The sequence below is a fragment of the Bactrocera neohumeralis genome, chromosome 5 (genome assembly GCF_024586455.1).
Source record: "Bactrocera neohumeralis isolate Rockhampton chromosome 5, APGP_CSIRO_Bneo_wtdbg2-racon-allhic-juicebox.fasta_v2, whole genome shotgun sequence".
Classification (NCBI taxonomy): Eukaryota; Metazoa; Arthropoda; class Insecta; order Diptera; family Tephritidae; genus Bactrocera; species Bactrocera neohumeralis.
Window position 1 is genome coordinate 34117220 of NC_065922.1, and position 21849 is coordinate 34139068.

Sequence of the window (21849 nt, forward strand, 5' to 3'; positions counted from 1 at the left end):
TTCCTTATTTAATTGATAACTTGAGTTACATTGCAATGCCTTGAAAATTTTTTAGTACAAAAGCGCATGTGTAAGAAGAGAAATATAGAGCAAATCCTTCCAATTTAAATTCGTTGTGTATGAACCTCATAAAATTATCTTTAATACTTGCATGTAAGAAATTTCGTATAGCCTCAATTACGGAGTGCAAAAGAAGTGGTACTACCATTTTCTTACAATTTTTAATATTTTAATCGAATACCTTTAAGGGGTTACATGGGTTTCCTCGGGTAACATACAGCCTTTTATCAAACATTTTTTTCTCATATAAAAAGAGAAATATTTTATTAGAATTTTTTGTTGTTACAAACATATACTATTAAAAAGAAATTCTGAAATTTTCGGAAAAAAATATTTTACACTCGGCCATTGCGACGCCATTTCCGGTGACCCCTCGGAGAAAAAATGCACCCGCGTTGGCAGTATAACTCTTTACAGGATCATCTAAATTGAAATTAAATAGCTGTTTTAGTTAAAACCTTAACTTAGAACTTGGACGAGGAAAAAACGAAAAATTGGATTCTTGACCGACATTTTTACAAATAAAATTAAAATTTGGCGACTTTTTTCAAATAGTTGTAACCGAAAAAAATCCTTCGTCCAAGTATTTTGTTATTGTATCTTTAAGACCTGTATAAAATTCCATAAAGATTGGTTGAATAATTCTTGAGAAATCTTACCAACCGACTTCAAAAACACAGTTTCGAGAAAAACGCATTTAAAGACGGCCTCGGCCTGTATCTCCTAAACTATTACTCGGATCAACTTAAAAATTTAGGGCAATATTCTAGAGGGCTGTAGAATTTAATAAGAAAATAAAAAGAATCAAATTTTTCAAACCCGTAAACCCATGTAACCCCTTAAAATGACACCTACATATGAGTGCATCAGTTTCTTAATTCTAAAATTTTTTTTTTTTTTGGTATTTATTTCGTTTAGTCTTTTTTGGCTATACAATTGACGTGTTTTTCTAAGTTTTCCTTTATTTTTTTGAATATATATGGGTTTATTGCGATGATTTTCGGTCCTTTTTGTCCTTTTGTCTTAGCTCTTCAATGTCCTTAGGTTTTGCTTGCGCACACTTTGTTTACCAAATAACCACACAAAAAGAAGTCAATAAAACCTGTAGGTTTATGGTACCCAGTCGTTATTAAATTTTTTGTGACATTAAGCCACTAGGGTATTTCTATTACATAACTTTATTATAATAATTTGATTCGATATCATATTTTGGTAGTTTTGAAATTCAGTTATCTATTTCAAAAAACTTTTGAAAAGAATTCTCGTTTTTTATTGATTTCTCATTGTCTCTTTGTAACAATCTAACCCATTTCATGTGTGTCCGTCTACTATATAACGGTTGGACTTAAAACCCTGGACCCTTAAAACAGGAATTTTGCTGTTTAGTTTGATGATTACTTACCCAAGACAATGTTTGCAAGAGGCTTACCTCGCTATTTGACCTAACGGGGATCAGGCTTCATTACCACTTCTGTAGTTATAACCGGTAGACTTTGATCAACTCTTTTATAAATGGAAATGTGACTTTCTTGCTCTCGCCTACTCTGACTTAAATAATTTGGTCGAGTACGTCTTAAGGCCTATAGTAGATGGATAATGTAGAATTTAAAGTAAGCGCATCGTTTGTGTTGATTATGAGTTCAACCCTTCTGTTGGTCAGAAACAATTCTCAAAGTTTATCCCTTTGAGATTAATTATTTCAAAAAAACATCTGAGTATTATCATTTTATCAGAGAATAAGTGTATATAGTCTTTTAAGTTTTCCTGATCAACTCTCAAGATTTTATAAAACAATCGTAGCAAGCCATTGTGTGGTAAATCCTTTTTTTGTGCCATACTGATACTAATCAGTTATTCTATAAACACTTTTTATTGTGTTTTCGAAGGGTGAATCTTCCAAAGATACTGCCAGAGTGAAACGGGTAGCATGTCCGATTCATATTGTCCGCTAGAGTACACCTCTTTCGGAACCTCGCCCAGACAGTATCAAATGACTATGCTTTTTGAAACATTGTATTTCGTCATCGTGACCAAATTTCTGCAGATATTCCCTGAAACAGCAATGGTCCGATAAGAACCGCGTTAAGTAGAAATCTGTCTCACCTCACCTGTTTGTCTGTCAATCCAGGCCGGTACTTGCCCATCTTCCTTTATCTGCCGCATTTCATTACTTGTGCCACTCATTGAGATATGTCTTTATCTTCTTTTTGTGCTCGTCTGCCGTTAGGCGCCTACACATGGCTTTTATTTTACAGTAGACTTTACTCAGTTACTTTACTCAGAGGCCATTATAACCAGTGGCATAAGGCCAGATATGATAGCCATCGCTTCGTGCGACACCATTCTATTATTGACACATGTTTTTTAGTGCATGGTCCCCATATCGGAGCTGCGTACATAAGTATAGACTGGCTAACTTTAGCTAACAGAGCTTTTCTACTTTGGCTTGGGCCACCAATGTTCGCCATGATTCTCAACAGAAGGGCAGTCACTGTAGCCGTCTTACCATAGGCTCTTTAATGAGCGCCTTGAAATTGAGCTTCGTGTCGATCATAACGCCAAGGTACCTTCTATGAACTGTATGAGAGATACAATATCATTTCTGTGGTGACTTGTGAAGCGGCGATTTCTAATATTCTTCGATTTGGCGATGAGTTCGTCATTTGATTCCCAGATCACCGCTAGCAATCGCCACATTTTTTCTAGAGAAAGTAATAATTTTCTTAAACAAAATTTATGGGGTTTGATATCGTATGTCTATCTAAATGTACCATAGATCCAAGTTCTGTCACCTGACCAATAGACTTCAGACGAACTTTGTTCACTCATTCTTCTCTACCAAGTGATGATTTGAATTTGTTATTTGATTTTTTCATTTTTTAAGGATACAGAGGTTCATTTTTTTCTAAAGAACTCAAAATGTTGTTGCTTTTTGGATTCTATACATATTTTCTATGCGTTTTATTATGCCATAAACAAGTACAGTTACGTACAAAAGACCTGTATAAATTGAAATGACGCTAATGAGAAGAGGAAAACTACTTCTAATATTTCTCCTACTCGAGCAATAAAAACCTGATATTGCGACACGTTTAAACAATGAATTTCCAAACAGTTCCTTTCAATACTTTCACAACTGTGCCCATAAATAGAAAAATCGTAAAATACAAGCAAAAATTCTATGGTTCTCTCTTTGTAGGCGCGCAAAGTGGGCAGATTTACGACCGATCTTTACGATCGATTTATTATAGTTTTCAGATTTTAATTGTCGAGAAACAACGTCGTAGCGACGATAAAATTGCAGCTTTTGCAGCAGGCCTGCTAAGCCATTAGCGAGACATTTAGAACATAAGAGTGGAAAATTATAGGCTATTAAGCGGCACGCACTAACAAAACTCAACAACAACAACAAATGTGTCGAAAACTGGAAACTTAACTGTCTGGCGCATATAAAAGAATGGCAATATAAGCGCTCAACACTGAAAAAAAGATAAAAAATATGTCAACAAAATAAGAATAATTCCATGCACAAATATTTACCCGCATACCGAGAAGAAAAGAAATACAAAAAATGTCTATGTTGGGTGCAGTTTCTCAGGCCGCTCGTGTTTTGCGTGCATAAAAATCCACTTTGATTAAAAAGCTCATTTATTTATTTATTAGCTAAATCGGCTTATTCGCACCGATATAGAGTTTGCGTATAACATTTCACGCCTTGATAATTTACGCAATGACAATGAACTGGCAGGCGCGTTTGCGGCTGCGCACCGCGGTCTTTGTACTAAATATGTGGATTGCGTCTGCGCCTATGCGCTTATAAACGCAATCGAAACCACATTTAGATTTATTGATACCAATGAATGCGCTCACAAGCGTTGAAATCTTAATTTCACATATTGTATTAATTATTTGTTACGAAATAATGAACATTTGTTTGCCAATATGTCAGACAAAGTACCTGTCGTTGAGGCTAACAATCAAGACCGCAATAAAAAGGCGTTAACTACAAGAAATATGAAATAATATACGCATATCTAATATTTACAATATTTACTGATGAAATATTTATGAGTGAATTATTGATTTTTAATGCAAATATTCATAAATATGTATGTGTAGCGTCATGTTTGTGGGTGGTCTGTCAGTCTGTCTCTTTGTCGGCGAAAAATTGCAGCTGTTAAAGCCATCGATAATAATGTCTGCCATATCGACATCCATTCCAATTTTATTAGCCGATCTGTCAGCACTTTGTGCCCGTCATTCTATAAAGCGTCTGTCACCCATTTATTATATGGTCAGTTACTTGCAAACGGCGCTTATCTGGTTTAATGAACTGTGAAAGTGTTGCCGCCTACGGCGTTTTTTTAACAGAACTACATAATAAATGAGGAAATTATGTATTGAATTTATTACGTCGATATTAATTATGCATACCAAGCATAGTGTAATCCCTTTCACTATAATTACCCGACAGTAGAAACTGCACTTTAACTATTCTAGAATGACTTATGTTATTTTTAGTAAAGTTCATTCAGATCCTCATTTGGAATCACGGAATGAAATATTGTTTTAGATATGTCAAGTTTAGATTATGTTCTCAGAAAGCGGTAAATTGGTGCATACTTTTGATCGGTATTGTAATATAATTTATGCTGCTGATTTTGATTCTGATATTTTGTAATCTAATACAACTGACCAAGCCAGTACCCTAATTTAACGTGGTTATATAATTTTGTGAGAGTCCAATGATGTCCAGTTTTGTTATCCAAAGAATCCATTATTAATGCAATAACGATTCCTGAAACTATTACTAAAATTCTGGTAAACTTCGTTCAGAAAATGTGTTATCCATGGACTACAATATAACTCTTAGAGAACTTGCTTTTGTCTGGTATCATTCTAAAATTTGAACAATACGAGTATTATGTTCTTTGTCTTAAAAATTCGACTTTTATTATAAAAAATGTATATGTGAAAACGCCAGTAAAGCTCTACATTATACCCACTTTTAATCTAATTATATTATTTATGCTAACGGTTTGTTCGATTCGACACTATCTTGCATGCCAGGCATCAAAAGTATATACAAAGACATACCTATACATTCACGTTACTAACCTCCTAATTACTGTAATGCATTATTATATGCAATATTTATCCCCTGTACAGGGTATATTAGGTTAGATTAGGTTAATCTAGTAGGCCAATAAGCCATGCAAAGACCAAGTTTAGTCCTTTGCGATACCAGATGTAGTTCAGTTCCTAGGTCTAAGAGATTCTGTATACTATAGGATGCCTGCGCTCGATGCGAATTTTAACAGACTCTGCGGCCTCACTATCGATACCTCCTAGTCTTGCCAATACGGGACAAGTACACAAGAGATGCTCCGTTGTTTCCCTGGTGCCCTGCTCTAGACATTTCTTGCAGTCTTCTCGATCTGTCAGCCACATTATACGGGCGTGAGTTGCCACCAGACAGTGATCAGTTAGCATTCGCAGCATGTTCCTACAGCCTCTTCTATCGAGTGCTAATAGGAATTTTGTATACTTCCGATCTACCGTTTTGCACATGACTATTACAGTTTTGCTCGTTCCCAGGTAGCTCGTTCCATCGAGTTTTGATTTTCTTTACCATGCTTCTGTCGTATAGACAATGCATTAGTTTCCCCATGTTTATCACGTTTTCGGATGTTAGCCATACACCACTCTTGGCAATCTCGTCCTTCATTTCATTGCTCTCAATGCCTTTGTTACCTGGTACCCAGTAAAATAGTCGTTCCGCCGATTTTGCTTCGCAGTTTGCAGCAAAGAGGTCTATAGGTGGCAGACTTAGTACCACCGTTAAAGTTTGTTCTTAAAGCTCCCGTTATGCACAGCGCAGCGAGCCTCTGAACCCTTTCCATCGGCTTCCGGTAGGTGGATTACCGTACACCTGTCCACCATACTACTACACCTTAGAGCAGAATTGGTTTAACAATAGCTGTGGAGCACCAGTGCTTGAGAGAGCGAGAGAGCCCCCAGATTGTGCTGAGCATCTGCCTGCAGACATATAAAGCATTGCTAGCTTTCCTCACTCTGTCTTCCATGTTGTGCCTCCACAGCAGTTTGCTGGCCAAGGCTACCCCAAGGTTCTTTGTTGCGGTCCTTGGAGAGAGAGTTGTGTCCCATTTATCGAAGGGTACCTCATTAGAGGAATGTTGTGCTTTTAACAGGGTATATTAAGACTGCCACGAAGTTTGTAATAGTCAAAGGGATCATCGGATCCCCTATAAAACATAATAATTAATCAATATGACGAGCTGAGTCGATTTAGCCACGTTCGCCCGTTTGCTCGTCGGTCCGATTGTCTGCCTATATATACGTAAACTAGTCTCTCAGTTTTGAGATATTGATCTGAAAATTTGCACATGTCCGTTTCTCCCAAGAAGCTGCTCTTTTGTCGTAACCGCCGATATTGGACGACTATAGCTGCCATACAAACTGAACGATCAGAATCAAGATCTTGTTAAGAAATCTTCTTCATTCGACAAGATATCTTCACGAAATTCGTCATATATTATTGTTCAAGGCAATCTTCGAAGAAATTGTTCGGATCGGACCATTTTGTATTCCGATCTTGCGAAGAATTTCACTTTTATGGATTTTCATATCTATGTATGAAATTGCTTGAAACACCCTGTTCGAATTATTCTGTAGAATATCGTCACACATCATTTGAAAATTCTATTTAGAAGACTTGGAAAGATATTCCCTGAGTCAGTACAGCAGCAACCAGTTAACGATATTTATATTATGTTATGTGAGTCTTCCTTGTCTCAGATCAAAATTTTACCAATAATTTCTACACTTGCTTCGACCAACCAACTTTCATATTGCCCTAAATTAAGACATCTCGGTTCTCACGTAAGTTCCAAAACGAGGGACATCCCTTTGAAGTATTATCTGGTCGACTGATAAGATTTATTGCTAGTCCTCTGTACGTTCCTATCTTTTTCGTATCCAGCCCTTTTTCTGCCTCTTTTTTTTAAATTTGAAATTTATTTAAAGGGTTATATACATTTGCAAGTAAGAAAAAAACGTTTTTTGTGAATTATTTTCAAGAGTATTTTATATAGTAAATAAATAAAAGAAATGAGCGTTTCCAAAATTGAATGTGTTTTAATATTCCATCATTCATTTTGAAAAGTTTTGGATTGTCTCCATTCTGTAATGGATCTCCCCAATGACTTCCAAAAAAATTTGCCTAGTGATGAGGACTTTTGTTTTGCTTAAAATTACCTCAAATCGAAAAACCAAAAAATGTATTTTTACAGCAAAATCAGGGTGGCTTAAAACTTGTTATCAAAAATATTATTCATTGGTTCATAGTCTGAAAAATATATCTAAGAATTTCATGATAAAAATATTGTATCTAAGAATTTCATGTCGTACGGTTGAAATTTCGGAAAAATTTTACTCGCCGAGTCTGCAAACAGCGTTCGAGAAAATCGCGTTATAGTTTTGGGAGCCAATTAGTCAGAGAATTTATATAAATATGCACATATCTCCGAAACTATTTGCTGAATCAACTTCAAACTTTCGGGAACACTTATCAAATAATGTATAATCTATTATTTGATAAGTATTATTAAATGAATTAAGAACAGAAATGACAATCTGATAATCCATTCACTTGAGTGCAAGGAAAATTGTGTATATTTGATAATTTATGTAAAAAATAAATCAAATTTGAAATATGTGCAACATTAAATAAGAAACCAAAATCTCTACAAATCACTTTAAACCAAAATTTCAACACTAGGCTATCGCTGATAATCTAGTACCACCTCTCCAATCCATATTTGCGCTTTTTATATACGACGGATGCAATTTCGTGCTATTATTTTCGTGCGAAATTTAGCTGACAATGAATGGGTTTGCCTCTGTCATTTCATTGTGTTGCACGCAAATAATAAATACCGCGACAACATGCATAGCGGGTGACAATTTATCGCTCACCGTTGCGCCAACAAACTACTGCCACTTGCCACTGAAATGGGTTTCTTCTAAGTCTGTGCCCATATTAAATCCGAAACAACAAATCTTTTTGGACCATGCTGTTGCACACTACAAGTGGCATTCCGCAAATGCCGTGCCAAAGTGCCTGCCATGCCTCCGCTAACGGGCAGCCGCAATGTGTGGCGTTTACTTTTTACGTCGCAGGCGCTGGACAAGAGTGTCTAATGGTCATTTGACGTGGCACGGGAGGGAACGAGGCAACATACTAGTGATTGACACGATTTAACTACTGTACATGGGCTGGTTAAAAATGTGGAAGCTTAGTGACGCTTGAGTGTGGAGAGGAAAACGATTTTATTTTTAGTTTTGTTGGTGTGGTGTGCTTGGTGTCATATTACTTTGGCCCACATTTAAAGATATACAAAGACTTTTTACAATGTTGCGATTATTTATATATTTGTTTAATACAAATAGCTAGCAACACATTTTCGATATTTTGCATATATTTACTTGTATGTGTTGCAATTTTGTGATTTTACTTATCCATGTATGCTACGAAAGTTAGCTGTGCTAAAGAAAATCCATTATTTGCATGCCGGTGAATTATTGGTGAAATATTTGGACCGTTTAAGGGGTTATATACGTTGTGTTGCGGAAAAATAAAGGAAAATTTGGGAATTTTTTAAGGGATGTAGCGATCATTTTATTGAAAATGCGTTTCGAAAGAACATATTGCGAAGTGAAAAAACACATTTAACCATTCAGAAATAATGAAGAATACCGGAATTAGTGCGCTTTCCTCAAAATGCGATTTTCTTGAAGATGTTGACGGTGAGCACGATTCCGGTGCAGCAACTCAACTGAAATCATAAAACACAAAAAATTTCGTTTGTATATAGACGTGTGGAGTCCGTGAACGAAGGGTTTTCCTAAAAAAAAATTTTTTGTGGAAACGAGGATCATTTTTTCAAAAAGTCATGTTTACCGACTGAAAAAAATCTATTTAAAAAATCTTAACATTGCAATTTAAATTTATATAAAAAAGGCTTCGTTGACGGACTGCCTATATTAGTTATGAATGAATTAAAAAAAAAAATAAAGAAAATCGGAGAGATAGATTTTTTGCAATCGTGCTCACGGCAATGGCACTTTTGGAAAAAAATGATTTCCAGATAATCACGTTTGAAGATGCATGTGCTAGGCTTTCGTCCTATGACTACGTGCGTTATGTAACGCTATAACTTTGGTTCTAATGCACATATCTTTATGAAAATTTGGGAGAACATTCTCTACGACTTATACTTTCAATAAGAATATATATACATATAAGGGGTAAAGCTTACTAGCTCAAAAAAATTTATTTAGCCAAATAATATACTAAAATATAATGTAAAAATAACGAAATTTACAGGGTATAGAGACATATTCGTCCAAGAAGTCAAAATGAGATTTTTTTCTTAAATATTTCCAAATGTTACAAGTCTGCAATTTGCAATTAAAAAATAATTTTTAAATATTTTTCTCATGACGCTTGCTGCCAGAGTTTAATTTAATTATTTCAAAAGTAGATTTTGAAATCTGTTATAGAGATTTTCCTCCCTAATTGAATTCGTTTTCATTAATTTAGTTTTTGTTTGTTAAGCACCGGGCTCAGCTCAAGGAAATTTTTCAACATATTCGAATATAGTTACTTGGTTCTCCAAATAATTAGTTAAAAAAATTAATAAGAAAAAAACCACTTAAATGTGCAAAAATAGTTTAAAAATCGGCTTAAGAATGCTACTCGATGCCGATTCTATATTCGGTTCCTAAGACTTCTTTAAAAAAAACTTAAATTTTTCAGTGCCATGACATTGAATGGACTATAACTTTGAAAATAATTTGAATTTAAACAAGTAAGGAAGACTAATTTCGGGTGGAGCCTTACTTTTCCTACTATTGCAACAAGCATTACTCAAAGCCAGCGAACTTCGTTATATTAGGATATTCGAATTCAGCACTAAAGAACATAATTTTTTAAAAAACTTTCTATTTAGTTTCATTAAAATAGCACAAATTTTGTTCATTCTGAACGGTTTAAGTGCAGGTTGATAGACGAAAAATAATTTTATGGGGTATATAGGGGTGGGCTGATTGCATTAGTTTTGACAAGAAATATCCAGAACATATTTTGATATTTTGAGTGAAATCATCCGGGCGTTCGAAAATCGCAATATTAGTTACATTGGGGCTAGGTCGTGTGTTCGCCCAATCTTATCCATTGCATGTACGCTGTTATGAGTAAAATACACTCTAACAAAAGACCGATGTATGCGGTATAAAGTCGCTCGGAATTTCGAAAATCTTTATAATTGGTATATGATGTTAAGGGAAATATTTACCGGATCCTAACCATTTTTGACAAGCAGACATACTATTATCAGGAAAGGATTATTTAAGAATTTTAATTATATATCTCACAGATTGACAGATATTTGTTAAGTACTGGTGTCCGAATATTCAGCACCTAGGGTTTTCAAAAGTTTCAGGACGATTTGGACAATTTTTGGTCATAATGTGACAAGCTATTACGTGCAAAGTTTTATTCTATTATATAAATTGGTGCCTTATTTGTATACTGAAAAGTGAAATAAACAAATTGAGCGAATTGTGTTATGTGGGAAGTAGGTGTGGTTGTAGTCCAATTTTGCCCATTTTCCACTTTAAAATAAGAATGTCAATATAATGTAATATGCCGAATTTGGTTGGAATCGGTCGAGCTGTTCTCAGATATGTGATTTTACCTAAAATACGACACCTCTCTCTTATAAATTTTCGTTTAATGGCGTTTTGTGGACGTGGTAATGGTCCGATTATGTACATCTACGAACTCGTCCTCTCTTTTTTGCTAACGAACCCGTGTACCAAGTTTCATTACGATTTCAATATTTACTCTAGTTCCAGCTTGCGCAGACAAAGAAGCAGGCAGACAGACGAACGGAAACCAGTCATTCAACTCGTCTCGTCATACTGATCATTGATACATATTTATAAAACCCTTGCTGAAAAAGTATAAAAAATAATTTTAAAGAGATATTTTTTAGTATCTCAATAATCGAAAAAAATATATATTTTTTTTTAATTTTTAGACAAAAACCCCTTAAAAGTATATAACTATTATTTTAAAATACTAAAATACTAAAAGGGTAGAAAATAACAATCACTCCCAAATATTAATCTTCTAGAAGAATAGATTTTCCAAAATATACTTTTATTTTTTATGTTTGACAAGGAACCTTGAAAAGTTATCCTCTCGTGTGAATATTGGAAATTGGTTCGTTCAACTCGTATTTAAAGTTTCAAAAACAGAAAAAAGTCATGAGGAGCCAAATTTTGCAACACACTGGCTATGGAATGAGTCTCGTTTGGTGTTTGTCCAAAAAGTCAGAATCATGCTAAACTCGACGTCGTTTTTGCAAAAGATTCAGGGCTTTTGGTACGAGTTTAGCATTGACACGCTTTATACCCTAAATATTATCCAAAATATTAACCAAAAAATTAGCCAAAATGTGTTCAGTCGATCCTTAAGAGACATTGAAATTTTCTGCTATTTCTCTAATGCCAACACGCAACCATATTTTTGTATTAAAAATTGGAAATCGGATTTGAAAATTTAATTTTCATTCCAAAATGTTTGAATTAAAAATTCGCACTTCTGTAGCAACTCGAAAGAAGTAAGTTTTCGTTGACGTCACGACCTTCACTGAATATTTGTGACCCTCAAATAATTGTACCAATCTAAAAAAAAATTAAACAGATCAAATTCGATGTTTCAAATAATAAAAATGCTGATATAGTGCTTATTCTTTAATATGTCTTTATACTATACCAAATAAATTATAAAATCTTCCGTATAAGTATAAAAGCATTAACATAACCTTTCCGGCGGGTTAAAAGAGTAGAAAGTATTCAAGCAATCATTCAATCAATTTATACTTCTTTTTTTCTGCTTCAATTATATGCAGCATTGCGCACAAATTGTAAACTTACTCCAATATATTACATAACATGGGTGTAGGTGTCATTTTATCATGCTTTGTCAACGTCGCATAGTTGCATAGTAAAAGTAACAATAAACAATCGCCAGCAATCTAAAAGCAATCAATAGAAAGCGTGACATAGCGGCTGTCAAAAGTGTTGTAATGTTTCACACAGCCAGTCGGTCATAGTGTGCGCTCTAAAATTTGCATTTCATGTACATAATTATTTGCCAGTTACAAAAAAAAGCAAACATATAAAAACTCCAGCGAACAAAAAGAAAAAAATATCCAGCGAACATTGTGAGCCCCAGTTAATCACTGGCAGCACCCACCGAGGAACAGATCAAATAGCTGGGCGCTAACACGATCACTTAGGGAAAAAAATATAAAAAAAACATCAAAACGATAACATATAAGACAATAAATGTAAAGCATTTGTCAGGGAGTAACGGTGCGCATTAGCAGAGTTTCGCATGCGCATTCGAAATGAATCAAACGTGGCATGTTGCATTGTATTTAAAATTACATGGATGGGACAACACCCCCATAAATTCAAATATGCATGAACATATGCAAATGCCGTTAGAAAAAATGCAAGAAAAAATGTTAACTTCGGTTGCACTGATACCATGAAGAGTAAGAGCGAAATATGCCTCACACGCGCTTGCTTTTGATTGATCGGTTTGTATGGCAGCTATATACTACAGTGATTCGATATGAATAGTTGCTGCGATATTTGCATAATAATCCATGCCAAATTTCTTGAAGATATCTCTTAAAATAAAGAAGCTTTCCCTACAAGCTCTTGATTTCGATCGTTCTGTTTGTATGACAGCTATATGTTATAATGATCCGGTAACGTCGGTTCCGACATATGATCAACTTCTTGGAGAAAAAAGAACGTGTACCAAATTTTGGATCAATATCTCAAAAACTGAGCGTCTAGTTCGCATATCAATCTATATCAACTTCGATCTCGACACGCTGATCATTTATGGTCTACTATATACGCTTTGTAGCGTCTCTAACATTTTCTTCTGGGTGTTGCAAACTTCGTGGCAAACTTAACCTGTTCAGGGTATAAAGTTAAACACAAGTACTGCGCATGTTCGCACGAATGCTTAGCATTGCACGGGGAAAAGCGCCAACACCCGCTGTTTTTCAAATTTAAGCGCTAATGTCTTACCAGCTTGCAAACTTGTCACTCAGCGTCTATTTATTTTTCTACGTTATGTGTGGTGTTACAACGTTTTGATTGTTCGCATCTAATTGGAATCACATTTGCTTTGCCCCTGTCAATCATTTTGCGCTTGCGCTTGTACCCGCTGTGTAGCGGAAATAAAAACCCATTCAAGTTGTCAACATTGGCAAATGAGCGGGCAATGAGGCCAATGTATTATATTCTATTTTTTATTATTAATATTATTAATTATTATTATTATTATTATTTATGTGAGTCTGTATATATTATATGTGCATAAGTGTTTTCAAAGCTGCTTTTTCCTAACGCATTTACTGTTACATATTTTCTACTTACACATTTCCATATATGCACACTATTTTGGCCGCTACTATGTTGCACTTATTACCTTTTATCTACTTACTTATCTGTTTGTTAATTAAAAATCCAATTTAATTGAGTTTGAAAAGTTCGAAGTGCCGATTTTTGACAGCAGCGTAACGCTTTTTAGGTTCACTTATTTCCTATTACTTCATTATCTTTCACTTTTCCAAATATTACGTCGGTTTTATTGTGTGTGAAATTTGTTTTGCAATGTAAACGCAACATGAATGGGAAGAAACAAGTGTTTGAAATTGTAGCGAAAATTGAATTTCTGATGTATTGAATTGGAAGATTAATATTAAAGGGTGATGCATTTCGATGTTTCCTACTTTTTTAAATAAAAAAACACAGAAACTTCAATTTTAATGGTTAATGTTTATTATCATTCGAAAGAACATTCTTTGGCATTTATGTTTTGAAGATTATCTCTTTCAAATATTGGTCTCACCTGCATCTCAGATGGTCTATTCGTTGAGTCCAATTTTTTTAATTTTTTTTTTGTCCGCATAAACTTCAGACTTTACATATACCAACAGGAAAAGGTCTAAAGGTGTAACACAGGTCACACTTGGTGGCCAATCGACGGGTCAAAAATGTCAAATTATCTGCTCACCGAAGAGTTCTCTCAATAAATCCCTTGATTGATGCGATGTGTGGGAAGTGGCGCCGTCTTGTTCAAACCAAATGTTGTCGAGGTCACGAGGTTCAATTTTAGGTATCAAATAGTTGGTTATCACGGCACAATAACGGTCGCCATTGACGATTATGTTTTCACCTGCATCATTTTTGAAGAAATATGAACCGATAATTCTATCGGCCCACGAACCACAGCAAATCATTGTTTTTTCTGTATGAAATGGCAGCTCTTGAATCTAATTAGGTTGCTCTTCGAATCCCAAATGAGGCAATTTTGTTTGTTAACATACCCATTTAGCCAGAAATAGGCTTCGCTGAAGAAAATTTGGCTCAAAAACGTCGGATTTTCTTGAAACTTTTAAATGCTCATAGAGCGAAGCGTTATCGCTTGGGAAGGTCGCGTGTTTTTGTACGCTTTCAATTTAAGATATCGACTTGAAATGCGCCAAGTCATTCCATCAGTCAGTACGAGTTGCTGCGAACTGGGCCGAATCGACTCTCCACGGATTTCGTGTACACTCTCAGCTACGGCGGCTATATTTTCTTTACTACGATCTACACTTGGTCTATTCGGTCGAATATTATCCAAACATAAAGGCTGGGTCTCGACATGGGTAATGGTGTTGCGAATAGTACGCTCTGTAGGCCGATTTTGTTGGCCATAAGTTGAGCTCACGAAACACATTCTTTACAGATCATGAATTTTCGTAATAAGGTTGAACGATTTGTAAACGTTGTTCAGGTGTAAGTCTTCCATAATTAAATGTCAAACTATACTGAAAAAAATGACTTGACAGCTTGAAAAGACTCACATCAGTGTAGGAACTACTTGATAATTTCGTGTCTCGCTAAGCATATCTAATACAATCTCCGCTCGGTATTATTTTTAAAGAAATTGTAAACTTTACGGACTTTTACATATTTCAATAGTCCAAAACGTGTTTGTTTCGATCCAAAAGCGAGGTTTAGTGCCTCTGGTTTCTCTAATGATAATACGACAATTTTTGCTATCAGAAAACAGTGAATTCTTTCTTGTCTTTAACAATATTTAATTCAAACAAACGGACAGCACTTGCAGTGCAACCCTGCCCGAACATGTCTTCCGAAGCATGCGCAATTGTATTGCGAATCTTTCTTCGGATAAGAAATTCTTTCCGCATCAAAAAACGATTTTAATTATTTAAAAGTGGAAGATAAGGAAAAAATATTTGCGTTTTAATTTTTGTGAATAGATTTTCATTTGAACAATTCACAATAGTAAATGTGATCTAAAATGGTAAAACTAAACTTATAGTATATACAATTTTAATTAGATATTATAAAAATGGTGAATCGAAGACAGCTAATATCTACAAGTAAAATAAATTAAATTTTGTCAAAATATAGAAATCAACACAATAAATTCTTTAAAAATCTCCATGGAAAAACTATGGCTAATAACTTGTATGCGGTTAAATTGCTTCCTCAAAATCATGCCATTAATCAGACGTTTGAAATTGGGCTAGTAAATTGAATTGAAAATAAATACTATTTCACCAAATATCAAAAAAAAAAAACTCGAGAAACTGGAACACAAAACGCACGCTCATAATTCACGGCGCGTAACTGGGGCATCACTTGTGCTTTCACGCTGCGCAAAATATCTGCAAAATAACCGAGAAACAGCACATCGAAATAGTATGTAAGCAAACGCGCAGCCAGCTAACCGAGTGGCAGATGTGCAAGTCAAACAAAAGTCAGTTGACGTAACAAAACGCAAGCAAAACCAACAATTTTAATTTACCACAAACAGCGCAGATAATCCATCACAATGCTGCTATAGTGCTTATATACATATGGTTTTGTATGTATTTATGTATAATGTATTAGGGTGGATAAAAAAAAATTATTTTTTTACACTTTGTATGTGAAGAATTTTTTGGTAGAACGTCAGAAGAGTTCGCTTGAAATATGACTTTGTTATATTCAGAGGAAAGTCCTTCGCTTTTTGATTTTTTAAAAATCCTTTTTTAATCATTTTTGAACGTTTTTCGTACCCTACGAAAAATTATAAGTGATAATTTTTGTAGAAAATAGAATTTCTTAAAAATCTAAGATACGAGAATTTTTTATCAAATAATATATTATGAGATATGAATTCTTCTTTCCAATATGGGTAGTCGAAAAAGTCTTTTCGTATTTCTAATCAAACTTTAACTTCATTTTTTTATATTTATATTGAACAAAAAAGCAACATTTTGGTCGACCACTTTTTGCCATTTTTTCGCTAGAGACTTTATTCCATCATTGTAAAGCTTTCATTAGTGTAAATCGAAATTTCCAGAACCGAAGCGAGTGAACCATTGTTGTGCTACTCGAACTGATACAGCATCGTCTCCGTAAACTTCACAAATTTCATTGGTGGTTTGTGTGGCATTCTTCCTTTTTTCATACAAAAATTTCAAAATATAGCGAATTTCTTCATTATGTTCACTAATTTTTGAACAGCTGTAACTTTTTTTCAACTTCCCCGAATTTAATTTTTTTTTGGTTAAATGAAGCTTAAAATCTCACCTTTCCAACACTATATGATATGACACAATGTGATTGGTTGCACTGGAGATATACGACTGCAAAGAAATCTATTGACAAAATACGAAAAAACTTTTCGACTACCCAATATATGAGCTCAACACACTTAAAAATATTCAATAAATTTCAAATTTTCACAGTATAAAGTGAAAAAATATATTCGGTCTTTTTTGACTCACCCTAATACTTATATATATATATATACTACTAAACTAGTATATACCATACGTACATATGTATATATGAACGCATGTTTTCGAAAAGTTTATTAACTTTAACGAACGTGTAAGCATCGCGGGGTTAAGCTGTTAACTTATTACATAAAATAAGAATTTTAATGCGTGAAATGAAATAATTATGCATGAATGATATCTTGTGGAGCCATTATGTTTCAATCACTATCATATATAAAAATCTTTATATTTGAATTTCACTCACTTCACCTACAGTAAGCTTTTTAGTTATGTTAGAAAGTAAGCACACACACACACACATACACTCATGCCTACAATTGTTATGCAATAGACAAATTCTCCACAAATGCCACCAATTTTAAATGCTATACAATTTACACAATTTATTATCGCATACCACACAGAGCAGAGAATGCCAAATGCATGCAACATTTAATGAAATGCACCAAAAACAACAACAACTATAGCAAATAGCAAAAGTTACCACGCTGCGCCAACATACATACTAATGTGCACACATAAACCCAACTACCGCAGCGAAGCGCCGCACAAACGAAAGACTTAAGCAGCGAACCTGCGCGCACCGACAAACAACAAACAACGCACACACGCGGCGCAAAGTGAAGTAAATGTTCGGTGTTTGGTGCAAATGGACATCGGCAGAATGCCCAATTACTTATTTACCCGCAAACATGTGTATGCGCCCCAATACCTTGCGTTATTGTTCGTTTATCTGCTGGCCATTAGCCATTACAGATTGTTGTGAGCTTTGGCCATCATTGTCGACAGCAGCAATAAAAATAACAAGTGCGCTCAGCTCTGCTTCGGCAGTATTGGCAGCTTCGTGGCCTATTGAAATGTGCTGCTTGTTGACATGTTCGTCTGTCTGCCTGTCGGTTTGTTTACTTTTTTACCTGTCTGCACATACCCTTGTGATTGGTTTGTTCAGCGTCGCTCTACAACAAAACCAATAACAGCACAGCGGCTACATTACGGAAATATAGTATACTCGAACAAATATTCATGCCGTCAGCGACGACGACAAGAAAGGCAAATTAACGGAAACAGTGTGTGGTGATACGTGCGCCTTTGTTAGGCAGGGCAGGTGCTCTACTACTCCGCCAAGTTTGCACCCATTAAAATTGACAAGTGCCGACCACGATAATGTTGTGTTAAATAAAAAAAAAATAAGTAAGGGAGGGTTAAATTCCATGCCAATACTTTTTTAGCTAATTTTCAGTTGCTGAGATGTGATTATAGTATGCTCATTGCAAAGTAAAAAATCATTTATCTTCTATTTTTTCACTTTTTAACAAACTATAGGGAGCATTATTACGAGAAGCAAATGTCTTTGTCTCAACAATAAATTGGTAACGTGATTTGAAGGTCCATTGACTTATTACTATAAATGTGTATCATACTGCCTGCGTTGCTACATTAGAAATAGTGCCATCGATTTCAGCTGCAATTTATAAACTGTTAATTGATAATAAAAGTTTTTCTTTCGAGTTGAAAGATTCGACTTGCAAATGGATCAAAATTGTAGAAAGGTTAAAGCCCTAGGATTTTGTGATAATTTAATTAAAAGTCTGTTTTATTGGATAGACTTTTACTTTTAATATTTTGTGTTTCATGGGAATTCTAGAGCAGACTATTAAGGGGCTATACCAGTGTAACCCATGAAAAATTAGATTTCCTGAATTTTTGTTAAAAGAAAGTACTCAATTGAATGTTTCGAAGTTCTTTGGGCAAAATGAAGTATATTTTCAGTTATATTTTAAGATTTTTTTCCAAAAATATTGAAAAATAAAGGAGTTGCCAAAAAAAATCACCAACTGCTGACATGATTCCGGCCGAATGAACAGCTGAAACATAAAAAATCAAAAAAGTTATTAAAGTTGCATTTCCTATACAATGATCTACGATTTTTTGAAAAATATCACGCTTTTTTTAAGTAAAAAAATTGTCCTTTTTTTTAATGCCAAATTGACAATTTTCAACCATTCAAGAGATCGTAAGTCATTGTGTAGTAAATATATTGAAGAATACTCAGATTAGAAAGGTCAATTTCTCGTTGAGTTATGCTGTCAGCAATTTTGAAAAATGTCGTTTCGAGAATAACGCGTTTAAAGTTTCAACTATCCTATTTATACTTGCGAGAGGTCGCTCTTTCGAACGCTGCCATTCAAGATACGACTTTGCCGATTTCACAGAATATTTTTGTAAATATAAACTATCGAAAAAGTAAAAACAAATCGATTTTTTGAAAGTGTTACTCTGGTATATCCCCTTAAATTATGTTAGATTGAACGATGAGGACTGGGACGATATTGTGCCGTCTTCTTTTATCAACACCTTACTTAACCCAGTTTAATCAAAGCTCCTGAGTTAATAGTGGTGACATGTTCTCTCACCGGATTAATTTGCCCGATAGCCTGACGCCTTCTCATTGTAATTGCGAGTCAATCAAGGAATATGTGTTATGGTACATCTGCCTACTGGTCGCTGAACCGTAAAATGGACTATACTCTTTAAAGCAATAAAAGCTTTGAAGATGCACCAAACAGCTTTGTATAAATGGTTTTCATTATGTATCTTTCCTCTTAACTTTTTTATAAAGTCAAATCGAGATAGTTTAAAGCTGTGAAGAGTAATCATAGTATATTATATTAGCTGTCTTCGATTCGCCATTTATTTGCTTGTTTCTGCTCTGGTGCCAAAAAATTAAATGCAAAAGCAACAACAAATTTATCGAGTTGATTTCATGCGAGAAAGTATGCGCATACCTTATCAAATTGGTAAAGCCGCTATTAAGTTTTGTTTTGGCTATTTTCATCAGTTTTACTATTCTGAATGATTCAAAAGGCAAATGAAAATACAAATTTGCTTCTGTTCTTGTAATTTTAAATCATTAGAATTAGATTTTTAAAATCAATCAATAAAATTTATCGAAAACCAAAATAAAGGTTTCAGCAACGTTTTTTTTTTAAATAACTTCTCCACTAAGTAAGAATCATAACACTATTGCGCATGTGTCAGAAGACATGATAGTGCAAAGTTGCACCACAAGCAATGACCTTTATTTAGAGCATGTGATAGTTTGTTCGATACCCTGGAGACTAACGTTTGTCGAATCGAATACAGCTAGTCACACTATGTCTATAAAAGTTTTTCCAACAAATGCGCCGATTAGGCCATGTCGTTAGGATGGAAGATAATATTCCAGTAAAATGCTCCTTCCACTTGACACCCCATAGGTGGACAATTGAAGCAAGGGAATCAAGGGAAGCAGTGGTTGTAACTCCTGACTAGATTCAAAGTTATCAATTATTATTATATTTTTTTGTTAGTTTAAGGGAAAATGATATTTTTTACAAATTTATTTCTTAAATATGGATTGAGTAATTTTTTTCGCCACATTTTAGTTTATAATCACTGAAATCAAGCACGTTTCCGACTTTCAGCACACACCAAAAAATTGTTATTAATTTCCTTGTTTTGTCATAAGGATATTCCTACCTATTTTTCAGCGTATTGTCAGGCTTTCGTACTTTTGTGAGCTGTCATGACTTATCTATTAAGATAACCTTGTTGTTATGAGGAGACAAATCGGTTTATAATCATTAGTTAGTTTGGCACTTTTCCCTTTGAACATTGGATAGAAGCACTAAAATGCAAGGTTACTTTTTCTATATATAAATTTTCAGCTGCCGCTGTCAGATAAAACCAATGTATAACCATTTTACATACATATAACCAAAACTCAAATTTAGCTTCAATATGAGTAGTTTCTATTTCAACGTTTTTCCTTCGCCTGTAAACTTATTAAAAGTGATGTTACACTATTTTGCATTTTAGGTGAAGATATGTATGTATAATAGCTGTATTATTTCAGGATGAAACTTTATTTGAAATTACTCCATACATCTAATCTTACTTGTTTAGGAACTTATATGCAATACTTAGTAATAATGTTTACAATAAGCTCAATTTCGAAGTTCAAATGCAAATCTATATATATGTATATAAGAAAGTTGTGGTAGTTACACCATTTATAACTCAAGAACGGCTGAACCGATTTGGCTGAAAATTGGTGGAGAGGTAGCTTAGAACCAGGTTAAGGACATAGGATACCTTTTATCTCTTTATGTCAATTCATAAATACAAAAATTATATTTCAAATAATAACCATTTGGTCAAAATTCATGTTTGTAGGAATCATTTGAATATATGCGTACAATTTTAAACAGATTCTTCCTCAAAAATAATACAATTGCTAAGTATTTGGAATAGTAGAAAAGAACTGCAACCAAATACGCAATGAAGTAGATTATAACTGGCTCAGTAATCTGTCGTTGACGTGCATCCCAAAAGACTGATGTCATAACCTTTCCATCAGACTTTTTCGTCTTTCCACGCCTGAGAACCGGTTCATCGTGTGCAGTCCACTAGAATGACAGTCGATTGGACTCCAGTGGGAAATGATGCAGCTATGTTTCTATTGTCACACACTGACGCAAGAATTCTGTTTTATCACGATTAAAGAGCACTCAAACACTTCTCAAAATCAGTTATTCGTTGTTTTTGTTGGATTATGAACTTGCGAGGCACCCACTTGGCACAGAGCTTTCGCCTCTTTAGAGCATCATTGTCCTCGGTGTTCAGCTTAGCAAATATTTTTTCAACTGTAGATTTCCCTGAGCCCATATTCAACAGTATTTGCCCCAGAAAGCAATACTTTATTAACACACGAAATGCTATATGATCCATTTTTTTGTAAACTAACACATGTTGCTTCACAAAAATA

General features: G+C 34.5%; 1 protein-coding gene across 5 annotated transcripts in view; it reads left to right on the forward strand.

Moving 5' to 3' along the window:
• Positions 1-21849, forward strand: part of LOC126759833 (proteoglycan 4) — a 162414-nt gene that overhangs the window by 115417 nt on the left and 25148 nt on the right. The gene's annotated exons all lie outside the window — the stretch shown is intronic.